The sequence below is a fragment of the Caloenas nicobarica genome, chromosome 22 (assembly GCF_036013445.1).
Source record: "Caloenas nicobarica isolate bCalNic1 chromosome 22, bCalNic1.hap1, whole genome shotgun sequence".
NCBI lineage: Eukaryota > Metazoa > Chordata > Aves > Columbiformes > Columbidae > Caloenas > Caloenas nicobarica.
The window spans coordinates 6,870,564-6,882,988 of record NC_088266.1 but is presented as its reverse complement, the minus strand read 5'-3'; the positions used below and the strand labels follow the sequence as shown (position 1 = coordinate 6,882,988).

Genomic DNA, 12,425 nt, shown 5'->3' with positions numbered 1-12,425 from the left:
GGGCTTTGGGCTAAGTGCACGGCTGGAGATGGAAATGTTGGCTTGGCAGAGCATCTCTTTGTTCCCCTGACACCGCGAGGAGCGGGGACTCGTGCAAATCATGTTCTTCAACCGCACATAATCATTTGGCTTTGGCTTGTGCAGACGTTTAGAACGTGGGGTTTGGTCTCCTAACACAAATCATTTCAGTTTTAGACTTTCCTGCAGTTTGTTCTTTTTTATAAATCGGACTTCAGGAGATTTATGATTAGAGAGCACAGAAACTGCTTTGTCATGCACACGATGCATACAAGAGACGTTCTACCCAGACAACCCACATCCCATCCCAAGTTGAGCCCTAAGGCAGGCTGGCTGAGCCTGGGCAAGTCTAGCTCGATTCACGGACAATTCCACGTGCTGGGATCACATTTTGGTATGTTCTTAGACCCGCGGAGACTGTACAAAAATCAGCGTGGGCTTCTCAAACACTCCCCTGAAGGGAACGTCCGACTAAAGAGCCGCGTACGTGTGACACCCGAGTTAACCTAACGTGCTCCCCTTGCGTGCCGGGGCGCTCGCACATGCAAATCTTGTCTGTTCAACCCTGTTTGTTCACCTCCAAAGTCCTTGGGTGATTCAAATCTGTGTCTTACTATCCTATAATACCCTTGTCTAACAGTTCTTTTTAAATGCATGTGTTAATTATCTTGCCACCGCTGTAATTTCTCCCTGTAGTCCATTAATTAAGAGGTCACAATCTAAGAGCATGTTTACCCAATAAGCTTTCTTTTTTAATTATCCTAATTGCTTGGATACTGACAAAGACTCTATCCCTCCCCTTTCTCTGAGTGGATTAGAAAACCACATTTCAAAGCCCCACACAACGATGGTTTGTAAAACACACACAAAAATATACATAGTTTTTATAACTCCACAATGTTCAAACATCAAAGGTCAACAAGGCACAAGATATTATATTTGTAGAGCTATATAAAATGAAGATACAAATTGCTCTTCATCGATTTGTCTGTTAGTCTAGAACGTTATATTGGCCAGGAAAAATAGAAGCAAAACTTCTAAGCCTTCAGCGCTAGGAGCAAGAACACTGGATGGACACCACTCGTTCTGTTCTCCCGCAGCAGCACATCTCTGCCTGCCCCTCCATGGGCACCTCTGGGTGAAAGCAAGCACAAAAAAAAGAAAGAAAAAAAAGACAATCCCCTTTTACTGCACCAAAGATCAATTATCATTTCCCCACCCCCAAACTATTGCCTCCCCATAGGTCACACCACGGCAAGCTGGTCCAAATACTTTTTTTACTGACCTGGTGAGGTTCAACAAATCTCTACCACTTTAAACTTTTAAACCTCTCCTTCTGTCAAGCTTTTAAAAGGGAAAAGGAGCTGTTTGAATTCCAGATAGGATTTTAACACAACAATTAGTAGAGGTTATGTCCAGAAAAATTACTACTTTGTCAGAATATGAAACAACATTTGATATGTCAACTAAAGTAAATTTTTTTGTTTTAATAAAGCAAATGTCTCGTTCAGACCAGTCATCTCAGGAACTATATAACAGAAGTATAATTACTTAGAAATTGCTTAGGTAAGCGTGATTGATGCATGGTAAATAGATGTTTCCAGCACTTATTGTTTCTTCCTGATGGATTAGAAGAGTTGTTTAACAGTTCATTTGACCAGCCTCTCCTGGTGTTTCTCGAGTCTGGCTGTGCCAGTCAGCACCAGCAGTTCCTGGTAGTTTAAGTCTCTTTAATAAAGATTAAGATGTCAGAGGTCCTGCATTGCACAAAATCCCAATTTTATTAACTTCTCATTATCAGCTGAAATATGAAGTGCATTTCTTTTCATCTAAAGTAAGGCACTTTCTCAAGGGAAAGAACAGATATCTAATATACATTGATGATGATCACGGGTGGGTTTGTTCCAGCCACGACCGATGCTGGTGAACGTTTTCTCACATGATGGGTACCACATAGGTCGATATTTCTCCCTGGAAAGTGTTCTAGTATTTCAGACTGGACCGTCACGAGGCATCCGTGAGCCGGCGGGGGTGACCCGTGTGCGGAACACGTTACAGCACGTAAGCCCATCGCGTTTGCATCGGGGAGCGGCAGCAGGCAGCGTGCGCAGAAACACCGAACCCCGACAGACACCGGCCCAGGGCAAGTGACACCCAGCACTGGTTGCGGCCCACGCTGCCCATGCCCTGCAGCTCCCGGGAGGACAGAGTAAGGTTGCAAAGCCTTTGGGACACTCATTGAAGCAGATCGCAGCGCCGTTCAGAGTCCGCTCTGAGCAGCAGCGCGGCCGAGTCCTGACACCGTCTCTGTGAACCCCGGCAGCCGCGGGGACGGACAAACTGCTGAAGGCAGCGGCACCGCCCGGCACCGACCCTGGCGCTTCCGAGAGGTGTCCCTGCAGCCCCGCTGTCAGAACCACTCGCACCCAACACCCGCAGGGCAGCGACACACGAACAGACCCTTCAACGGGTCCTTTCCCTGTGTGACCATCAGAGCTGCACTTCCAAGGGCTCTTTGAAAGCTGAGGAATTGATGCGTTTGGCATATTTTAAGGAAAGCCCCTGACGCCCTCGCTGTGCTCCAGCCTGCGTCCTGCAGGAAGGCAGGCGCTGGCACCGCGCGCCTCCCCAGCACGGGGCGGCTCTGCCTGCAGATCACCCACACAAAGGGTTAAGAGGCAGAAGGTTCTGCTGAACCAAACACGTCCTGCGAGGATCACACCGTCCCAGCTCCGCAGTGCGGCTCTGGGGAGGGTTAAGCTCTATTACTTCTGCTCTCTGACGCTGCTAATGGCACTCTCCAACTAATTGCATTTCTATACCTATACATACGGCTAGGCAACAAATAAGCCCTTTAATCAAACAGCTTCATCTACTTTAATTAATTCCATTTCTGTGCCTTTTTAAGAGTACAGGAACATACAAAGATACAGATGATGGAGCACGTTCTGTTGCCAGTTGACAACTTCTGCTCCGCTCAAGCCTCCCTCACGGTTCAGGCTCATTCTGCGTGTGACTGTCCCACATATTCCGTATTTCTGCTGCTCGAGACTCAGTGGATTCGTGTCAAAGACCAAAAGTAACAAGCAGTGGCTGTGTGGAATTAGTTACAACTACCTCAGGGAATTGCTTGTGCATTTGCTTATAGATTTAGATCACTTTCTGTTTTCATCAGAAACCGAGTTCGTTTTGCCTGCCGAGCGCTCATGGGGCGGGAGGAGGAGACTTTGGCATCAGCTGAGCAAACACGGTGGTTCGTGTTTGCAGATCCAGACCCAGCGCAAAGTCTACGGCTCGAGGGCCACCGACTTGGGAGGAAATGCTGATTCTCCTTCTGCGTTTACTTCTTTGATAAAATAGGTCAATGTATCAGAAAAAAAATCCCCCCATCAGTATTGAGGAAAGAGAAATACATATGCCATAAGCTGTCCATTTCAAAGGTATGGATATGTACAAAAGGCATGATAAGTGGGCGCTGAATAGTTAGGAGTGGCAATTATCAGTTACACATATCATTATAGTCTCGCAGCTTTTCAATAGCACAGAGTTCCTAATACCATGTTTACTAGATCAGGTAAAAGGGGACTCTTAATGCTGTGCAAATATGACTTACCAAAGGACTTTGCTTTCTCACCTATTCTTGGGCTTTTCAAACCAACATTATTAATTGGCTGGCTTATCGGTAAGTGCTGTCTGGCAGTTAAAGGATGTTTCCACCCATTGCTACGATACATAGAAACTCAGCAATGTCAGCTGCAAGGACAAATAACTTCCATGTTGAAACAGAAAAATATTTTGACACCTTAAATCTTCTTTATAAAAGCATAATGCGTTTCAGCATTAATTTGCTATCCTTTATTTCATCTGTTATTCCATATTCTATCACGCTTGTTTTTTCTTATTATACTAATTCAGAACTCTGGCTTACAGTTACAAATACAGGGCTTCTAAAAAATATATTTTATTTTCTCCTTCCTTTTCTTTTTCTCTGGTTTTCTATTATTCAGGTGCACACAGATACACGTTTTAGAATGTGAATCTACTACTTTCCGTACTAGGAAACTCAACTATGTGGGAGTTCAGGAGGTGACTTTCCAGCGCTCGGATCAACCCTTCAGCTGCCAGCCCTCCCCAGCCAAATCCACTTGAGAATGGAGAAAAATGTTTGGCTGATAAGGAATACTGAAAACAAAGAGCATGAAACTTTCCAGGCACCATTAAAGAAAGGCAGAAAAAAAAATCTAGCCTAAGAAGGACAGCGTTTGGTGCCCGCTCTCATGTCTGTCCGAACGGGCCAGGTTCAGCCCCTGCCCCTTCACACCAATTAACGTGATAAACTTATAAACCCCCCGAAAGCCCACAAGGCTGGAAAAGGTCTCGGGAAGTCATCGAGGCCCCTTATTCTAAGGCAGGATTGTGTATTTCTAGTCCAGCCTGGCAGGTATTTGGCTAAAACTCTGAAGAGCCTTTAGCAGCAGAATGAAGATGCTCAGCAGGTGTTGTTTTCTTTTTTTCCTTTTTTTTTAAGGAAGTGGTTATTCATTTAGGTAGCCACTAAAGAAAAATCAAACTAATATTTGACGTGGTGTGTTAGCATGAAAAGGGCAGCACTGTGTGAGCACAGTAAATGCGGGTGAACTGTTCCATGCGAGCGAGGGCAAAGTGGGGAGAAGGGCTGGTACCAAAGGTGAGCGGGCTGTGCAAATACCCAGAGCCCACTCACAACCGGGAAGAGAGCCGGTGACCAACCCTGGCCACGGTCAGTCAGTGCGGGACCTGCTTCAGCATCGCAGAAGAAGAGCACAAGCAGCACAAGACTAACACACGAGCAGAGACACAGGATGACACAGTGAATAAATAAGTCACCGGCATGTGAGTTTGTTATTCATAATATTTACCGTTCACTTACTATCTAGTCCTCTTCTAAAATCTGCTTGTTATGCCAACCATATCTACGTTCGCGGTTCTGCTTTGTTATGGAACAATCCATTTAGATATACTAAAAGAAAAAGCCCTTGCTCTCTAATTCTCCTACACCCCTGCAAGAAGAAAACATTCAAACCTTGTCCAGCTCTAAAGCATTTCTGAACTTTCAGAGAAAAAGAAAAAAATCCATTAGCTTCTTTTCGCATTATTTATGTATACAAGCTTCTAACACATCAAGGCTTTGGCTGGCATTACGAACCGAACAGAGAAAATACAAGGAAACCTATTTCTTGGGTATTTCCAGCCCAGTTAGTGTGAGGAATTAGAATAAATTAATTTTTTTTTAAAAATGTCATGTGCAAGGTTTTCATCAATGTTTTCCAGCCCCAAGGGGTTCCAATGAATTTCAGAGATGCATCCAAACCTTCTGAGCAAGTTTCCAAAGCAAACAAGACTGCAAACTCTGACATCCATCGGTGGCGTGTTCGCCAGCCTTCCTATCGCACGGCAAAAAGGCCCATTCAACGCCATCCCGGAATAATCTGCTTCCGTGGTCACGCTCATTTCAGCAGCCTCGTCTGTGTAACACTCGAAAGTCACAGGAGCACAAACACTCATATAGCAAACGGCCGAAGCCTTGCTCTGGGCTCAGAAATGACACAGACGTAGAGCAGGGTTGAATAATAAACCTTGTTTTGCTGACTTCATTACTCTGAGAAAATCTTGTTGTCTGGATAATAACTAAAATGTTGACTTCTTAATTTTATGGCTTCTTTTCTCGGGCTTGGCTAACTTTAAAAAGCACAATCCAGCCCAGGGCTGCGTGAGCAGCAACGTGGGCAGAGCGGGAAGCGCGATCCCCTTGTGAAAGGCGGTACGTGCTTCCTGAGTGCGACCGTAGGGAATCGGACAAAACAACCCAACAGGATCGCTCCAGACCTCTGGTCCTAACAGGAATTAAGGCGAAAAAGAAACCACCACCCTTATTAAGCACATGAGCTTGCAGAGGAGTGACGTCAGAATATCGACCATTGTAACAACCGTTATAACAGAAGATGTCTTAATTTCAGTTACTTACAGGACACATTAAGTCCAAAATAGAAGCACGAGGAAAATTTATTCTACAGTTTATAAACTACTTTATAATCTATTCCACAGCTTTCTATATCAAAGAATCTGGTTTTACAGCGCAGGCTCTAGCGCGCAGCACTCATCCTGCGGCTGCTGCACCTACTACAAAGAGCAAAGGGAACCAACGTCATTTGCTTACAATGTGCTGCTATCGCACCCTGAAATTTCCACGGGTAAATACAGAAGGTACTACTGAACATCACGGAATCGCTGATTTCTAATAATTATTTTTCTCTCAAAACTGCCCTCTGAAAAATAAATTTGGCCTTTTTTTCAGAAGACATACTTTATAATCTCATAAAAACCTCATCTAATCTAAAAGCCCATCTAACTGGCATCACCAAAATATACTGCACCCCTGGAACGTGCGTGGGACAACAGGCACATCCTCACTGCTTGGTAAACCCGTGGTGTATTTCTAGAGCAAAATTTTGGGGGGGGGGGGGAAAGGCATTTTTTTTGCTTTGCTATGACATATATATTAGAGGTCACTGGCAGCCAGGTTCCTGCTTTTTGGCTTTTCTTTTTGTGTTTTTAAAGCGGCACCGGAGGGGTGAGGAGCCACCTTCAAGTCGCTCTCGCTGCTCCTCACCCCCTCCCTCTCCCTCCCTCCCCAATTACCGGCCGGGTTTTTCTTTTTCGCCAGCGAGCTCTAACAGGCCTCCTGCCTCATCTGTATTCTCTTTAATAGCCACACAATGCGATTAAGCGAACACTGCGCGCACCTCGAGATCACAGATTACATTAATAGAACCATCTGGCTCCTGTAATGTACGTAAGGTACACAATAAATCCTGATTCCGAATTTCGCGTGTCCCGCTCGGTGCAACGCGCGGCTATCGCCAGGCTGTGGAAATGACGGGGGCAGCAGCGTCCCCCCCGGTAACACACAGCGCTGAAATCCCGGAGGCTATCATTCCGAAATTTGTGATGTTTTGTCTACTCCAGTGATTTAAGGTTTGTCAGAAAATGTCAGAAAGGCCATGAGGCCAAGGGCTTCCTGACGACGGAGGATTTTCTTTCACATGACCTTCCTGAAGTTGATTTTGGGCTCCAGACAGTGCTGCCTTCAGCCCTGACAGGGGCCGGCTGGCAGCAGATTCATGGCGATCTCTGGGGCATTCTGGCATTTTTAAACTGAGGAGAGGCTGTAATACCTCCTAATCATCCGGAATATTATTTCCCTAGTAATCGCCTTACAGGCGCTACGTAAATGCCAGCCTTTCAGCCTGCCGTTCGTTTCGTTAGCAGGAAAAAGAGTGTGTGCTCAAAGGTATGCAAACAATTAAAAACGTATCTTGGTTCAAACGAATAAACGTGTATGTAGGGGATTTTTAATTTCACGTATGATACTACATGTGTTTTTTCAACAAGGAATCATTCATTATATGTCCACTTAGAGGTGAGCAGGATTATGAGAGAAGTGTTAAAACTGCTCAGGCGTGCTTGTGATCGTTATCGCAAACGCAGAGAGCTCACTCCCCAGGATATGTGGGTTCCACACTATTTAGGAAGCTCTTAGCTATGAAAAAGTTTATGGCTTTCAAATTTGTGCGCATCTTTAGCACAACTGATTACTTGGCCAAAGTGTCCCAGGCAGCGCCCGTTGTCGGGGTTGTTCTGCAGAAGCCTGAGGCCGGCGGCAGGTCCCGGTAGGAGCGCGGTACCCGACGATGCTGAGCATCGACCACGCTGCTGGGAACACCGGTCGACGGGACAGGAGATGGTCTGGGCCACTTACCGCAACAGGAATACAACGAACTGTTTCACCAGCTCGCTAATGGATTGCCATTTCTGCCCTAACGAGACGAGGTCGCACTGATGCTGAAATACGACACTGATTATAGATTACCAGCGGAGTGGTCTGGGCTTTTCTACCCCTCAAGCAGAGCGCTGGTCGGGCACGGGGGTTAAATGGGGCGGCAACTGGACTTGACTGTGCTGCTCGCGCTTCAGAGACGTGGCAGATCACCAGATCCAACCCAGCAGATCGCCAATCCAACCCAACAGATCACCAGATCCAACCCAGCAGATCGCCAATCCAACCCAACAGATACCAGATCCAACCCAGAGGATCGCCAATCCAACCCAACAAGATCACCAGATCCAACCCAGCAGATCGCCAATCCAACCCAACAGATCACCAGATCCAACCCAGCAGATCGCCAATCCAACCCAACAGATACCAGATCCAACCCAGAGGATCGCCAATCCAACCCAACAGATCACCAGATCCAACCCAGCAGATCGCCAATCCAACCCAACAGATCACCAGATCCAACCTGGCAGATCACCAGATCCAACCCAACAGATCACCAGATCCAACCCGGCAGATCACCAGATCCGACCCAACAGATCACCAGATCCAACCCGGCAGATCACCAGATCCATCCCGGCAGATCACCAGATCCAACCTGGCAGATCACCAATCCAACCTGCCAGATCACTGGTCCAACCCAACAGATCACTGGTCCAACCCAACAGATCACCAATATAACCCACCAGATCACTGGTCCAACCCAACAGATCACAAATCCAACTCACCAGATCATCAATCTAACCCAATGGATCACCGATCCTACCCACCAGCTCACCAATCTAACCCACCAGATCACTGGTCCAACCCACCAGATCATGGATCCAGCCCAGCATGAGCGGCTGGGACGGTTTGCCAAGGACCAGCCTCCTGCCTGCCCACTCCGGAAAGCGCGGCTGGTTGGTGAGGAACTCGTGGCCCCACAACGCCCGTGGGCCCGTGTTTGAGGCGCAGCGCACAAAGACGAGCTGACCTCTCGGAACCGGCTGTGCTGAACTTAAACGGACACTTATCTCAGGAGACACTGCCCAGCAGAGACGTGTGTGGCTCAGAACAACTTGTATAAATAGCTCAGCAATACATTTCGGACACATTCCTCTCAGCTACAGCAATTCACTTATGCAAGAAAATAAGACAGCAGATTATAAATTAGTACTAATGGTAAGCTGTCATTAACCGCCCCAATCACCTGCAGGTGCTGCTGCAGCTCCTGGGACAGGGAGCTGTGTGGGACACGCCGGGTGGGACACGCTGTGTAGGACATGCTGTGTGGGACACGCTGTGTGGGACACGCTGTGTAGGACACGCTGTGTAGGACACGCCGGGTGGGACACGCTGTGTAGGACACGCCGCCCACCCCTCCAGCGACGCACGTGGCCACATCTCCGCATTCTGGAGATCCAGAGAGAGCAAACTCAACGCAGCCCCTCGCAACCTGCCCTGATTTACGGGTTCCAAACCCCAGAGACCCTTCCTGCAGTCACTTAGACGCACGCACTACACAACCAAGCCCAAACATAGGTATCGCAGAAATTAAACATACAATGTTATTCCTGCAAAATAATTTAACCGTCACTTTCTTTGCCGACTTTTCTGTGCCAGCCTTACACCTTTTTTTACTTTACATGCTTCATTTCAGCAAAATCAAGGATGCAAACTTCTTAGAAGTACTTAGTTTCCATGGCAACCTAAGCTGACCGCAACATTATTGTTCTCAAGAGGGAACTGACTTTACTATATGTTCATTCACTGAATTAATGGACTCCTGGTTCTTTTATTAGCAGCTCTCTAACAATGGAAAGAGAGAATTGTTATAAAAAAGACTCTCAGACAACTGTCCACTCTTTTGTCCAGGGCTTATTGGAATGACGCAAGTCTATTCAAGAAAAGATTATAAAAATCAACTCAGAGCTGCCTCTGTTTGTGGCAGCTAAACATACCTTTATTTCCTAGAGATACAACCTATAAAACACGCAAATTAAAGCCTTTTTTCTGAAATAGTAACTGTAAGGCAGTGATGATGCTGGAACGGGACTGTGGCTGTGATAACTGGGTGCTGTTGCCCATCTCCCGGCGCTGGTGAAGCCCCATTAACCTCCAGTCTCGGTCGCTGTGCTGCGCTGTCTCCGAGCTCTCAATAGCCTGGTACGTTTTATAAGAATGTGCTCTCCTTTTGTAAGCTACATTTAGGCACACAAAAGCAGGTGATATTTTTAAAATAATTCCGTCTGGTTAACAGTGCAAATTCCCAGAAGAATTTTAAAACCACTAAAACTGGGGGTTGGTTCTTCAACACACACAAACGAAATATGAAGAAACACCACTGAAATTTGGGGTTTTAAATATTTACTAACAGTTTTAGAGCACCTTTTTTTGGGCGTAGGTGAGAAACATACTCGTTGCACATACTGGTTGCAGAAACGCGAGCGTGTTCTGTGCCAGGTGCTGCAAACGCAGGACGTCGGTGCTCGCCAGCCCGCGCTCCGGCCGCGGGGCGCGTGGCCCCGCCGGTAATTGCTCCACAAAGGACAGTTCACAGTCCCCTTGCTCTTCTCTAACTACCTTCCCGACTGCTCGTTGCGCTCTGATTTCTGCCTCCTCCGGGTCATCACTCATCAGCCCACGGATCCCCCGGGACGGCCCGGCCAGACCTTTCCCCAGCCCCGGCTGCCAGGGGCCATTTCTGACGGCCCATGATATAGAAAATGTCTTCACAGCGACCCGGGGGGACAAACTGCGGTTATAATACCCAAATAATCATTTTGCAAATTATCATAATTATCAATCAATCATCTTGTGTGAACAATGTGTTTCTGAAGTATCAGATGGTTCCTGTGACCTGTAGCATTTTCTATATAATAATAAACCTGGAGAGATTTATGGCCGCAACCCGCTTCCTATCTGCAATAACAAAACATGGGCTGGTTTTCACTTTTGTTTCAGGAATAAGAGCTTTCCATCTACCCCTGTTCCTTCTTTACTACTTGATGCTATTGAAGAGGTCAAGATTTCTAATCTCACCCAGTCCCTAACAGCAACTTTATTTTTTAAAACATCTGTGTGATTTGGGAGTGGAGAATAAATTACTGCGCTGAATATATTACTTCCAGTTTACAGTGTCATCAGCATTATATTACCAGCTTCTAGTATTTTGCAATGTGAGTATGAAGTCGGCCAAAGCAGGGGAAAAAACTGGTTTTGTCCTCAGTTTTTCTTGTTGTTTTTGTACAATACCAGATTGAATCCAACTCTTTTGAAGCCGATAGCATCTCCCGCTCCCTGTGCAGCACATTCTTGTTAATGGATAAATTCAAGCTCTCGAGAAAGTCAAAGCATAAATTTAAAGCCTTTTGCCAAATGCCTATCCTATTGGATTTTGATAAGACGGCTATTGAGCTTTAATAATGTCTTCTATCCTTTTTCAGCTGGCCCTTAACATGTCCCTTTATTTGTCCCTAAAGCCTCTTCAGCGATGCCTTTTTATTACAAGTCTCTCAGCCTGCTCTCAGGGGAGACAGGGTCGACAAGAGTGATAGATAGATAACTCTATAGATTATCTCCCACAGATGTTTTCTCTCCAGTAGCCCCTCAGGCTATTCCCTCTAAGTAAACAGAAACCAAACAGAGGGCGTGCAGCGGAGCCGTGCCCAGCTCCCTGGTCCCCAGGGCCAGACGCGGCCCGGCTGTGAGCAGAGCGGTCCAGCACCCTCCGCGCGGCGTCCAGCGCCCAGAGGGACTCGGAGCCATCACAAACGCACCCGGCGCTGCTCCTCGGGCACCGGCCTCGCTTCCCGCAGAGTCCACGTCTCCTGCCCTCTCACAGCTACAGCAAATGACAATGAAAATAACAATAACAAGCTCCTTTTTTTTTTCCTTTTTTTTTTTTTCCCCCCCCCAATGTATTAAATGCAGTGGAGAAGCTTATTAAAATCAGAGCGATAGAGCACGTGAGCTGCTCTCTCAGCAAAACAGCCTGCAGGAAGATGCCTTGGAAAGAAGGCGCTTGGGACCGCGGCCCCACGGGTACAGCGTACGCTTTGTGCACAGCTCCGGCTCACTAAAAAATGGTGAATCTCCTATTTTAGCATTACTTTCACAAGCAATTACTTAAAATCAAACGAGGATGGGGACGTGATGTCAATTTGTGCAAGTTAAACTAAATATCAGCAAGCAAAGTAGATAAAAGGAAAACCTGGTATGCGTACACCACGTTTTAGTCTATAGCACAGCACATTTCCAGACATGGAAAAATGATCCTGGATGTAGGTCCTTTCATAATATTGCTAGAAATCTTAGTTCTTGCAAGACAACCACTAACAAGCAAATCAACCTTCTGGTGTTGGTGGTCCCAGCAGAAATAACAGTAATGCAAACTGAAAAATAGTGGACATGGTGGGAAAATACTTCTTTCTTTGCTCCAAGCAAAAAAGCAAAGGCCTGCTTTATTATATGATACACAATAGTGCCTGCTACGCTACGTCTGCAGACTTTTCACTACCTTTCAGTTTATGAAAATTTCCATGATAGAGCATTT

General features: G+C 46.4%; 1 protein-coding gene across 1 annotated transcript in view; it reads right to left on the bottom strand.

Moving 5' to 3' along the window:
- Positions 1 to 12,425, bottom strand: part of PRDM16 (PR/SET domain 16) — a 145,491-nt gene that overhangs the window by 90,777 nt on the left and 42,289 nt on the right. The gene's annotated exons all lie outside the window — the stretch shown is intronic.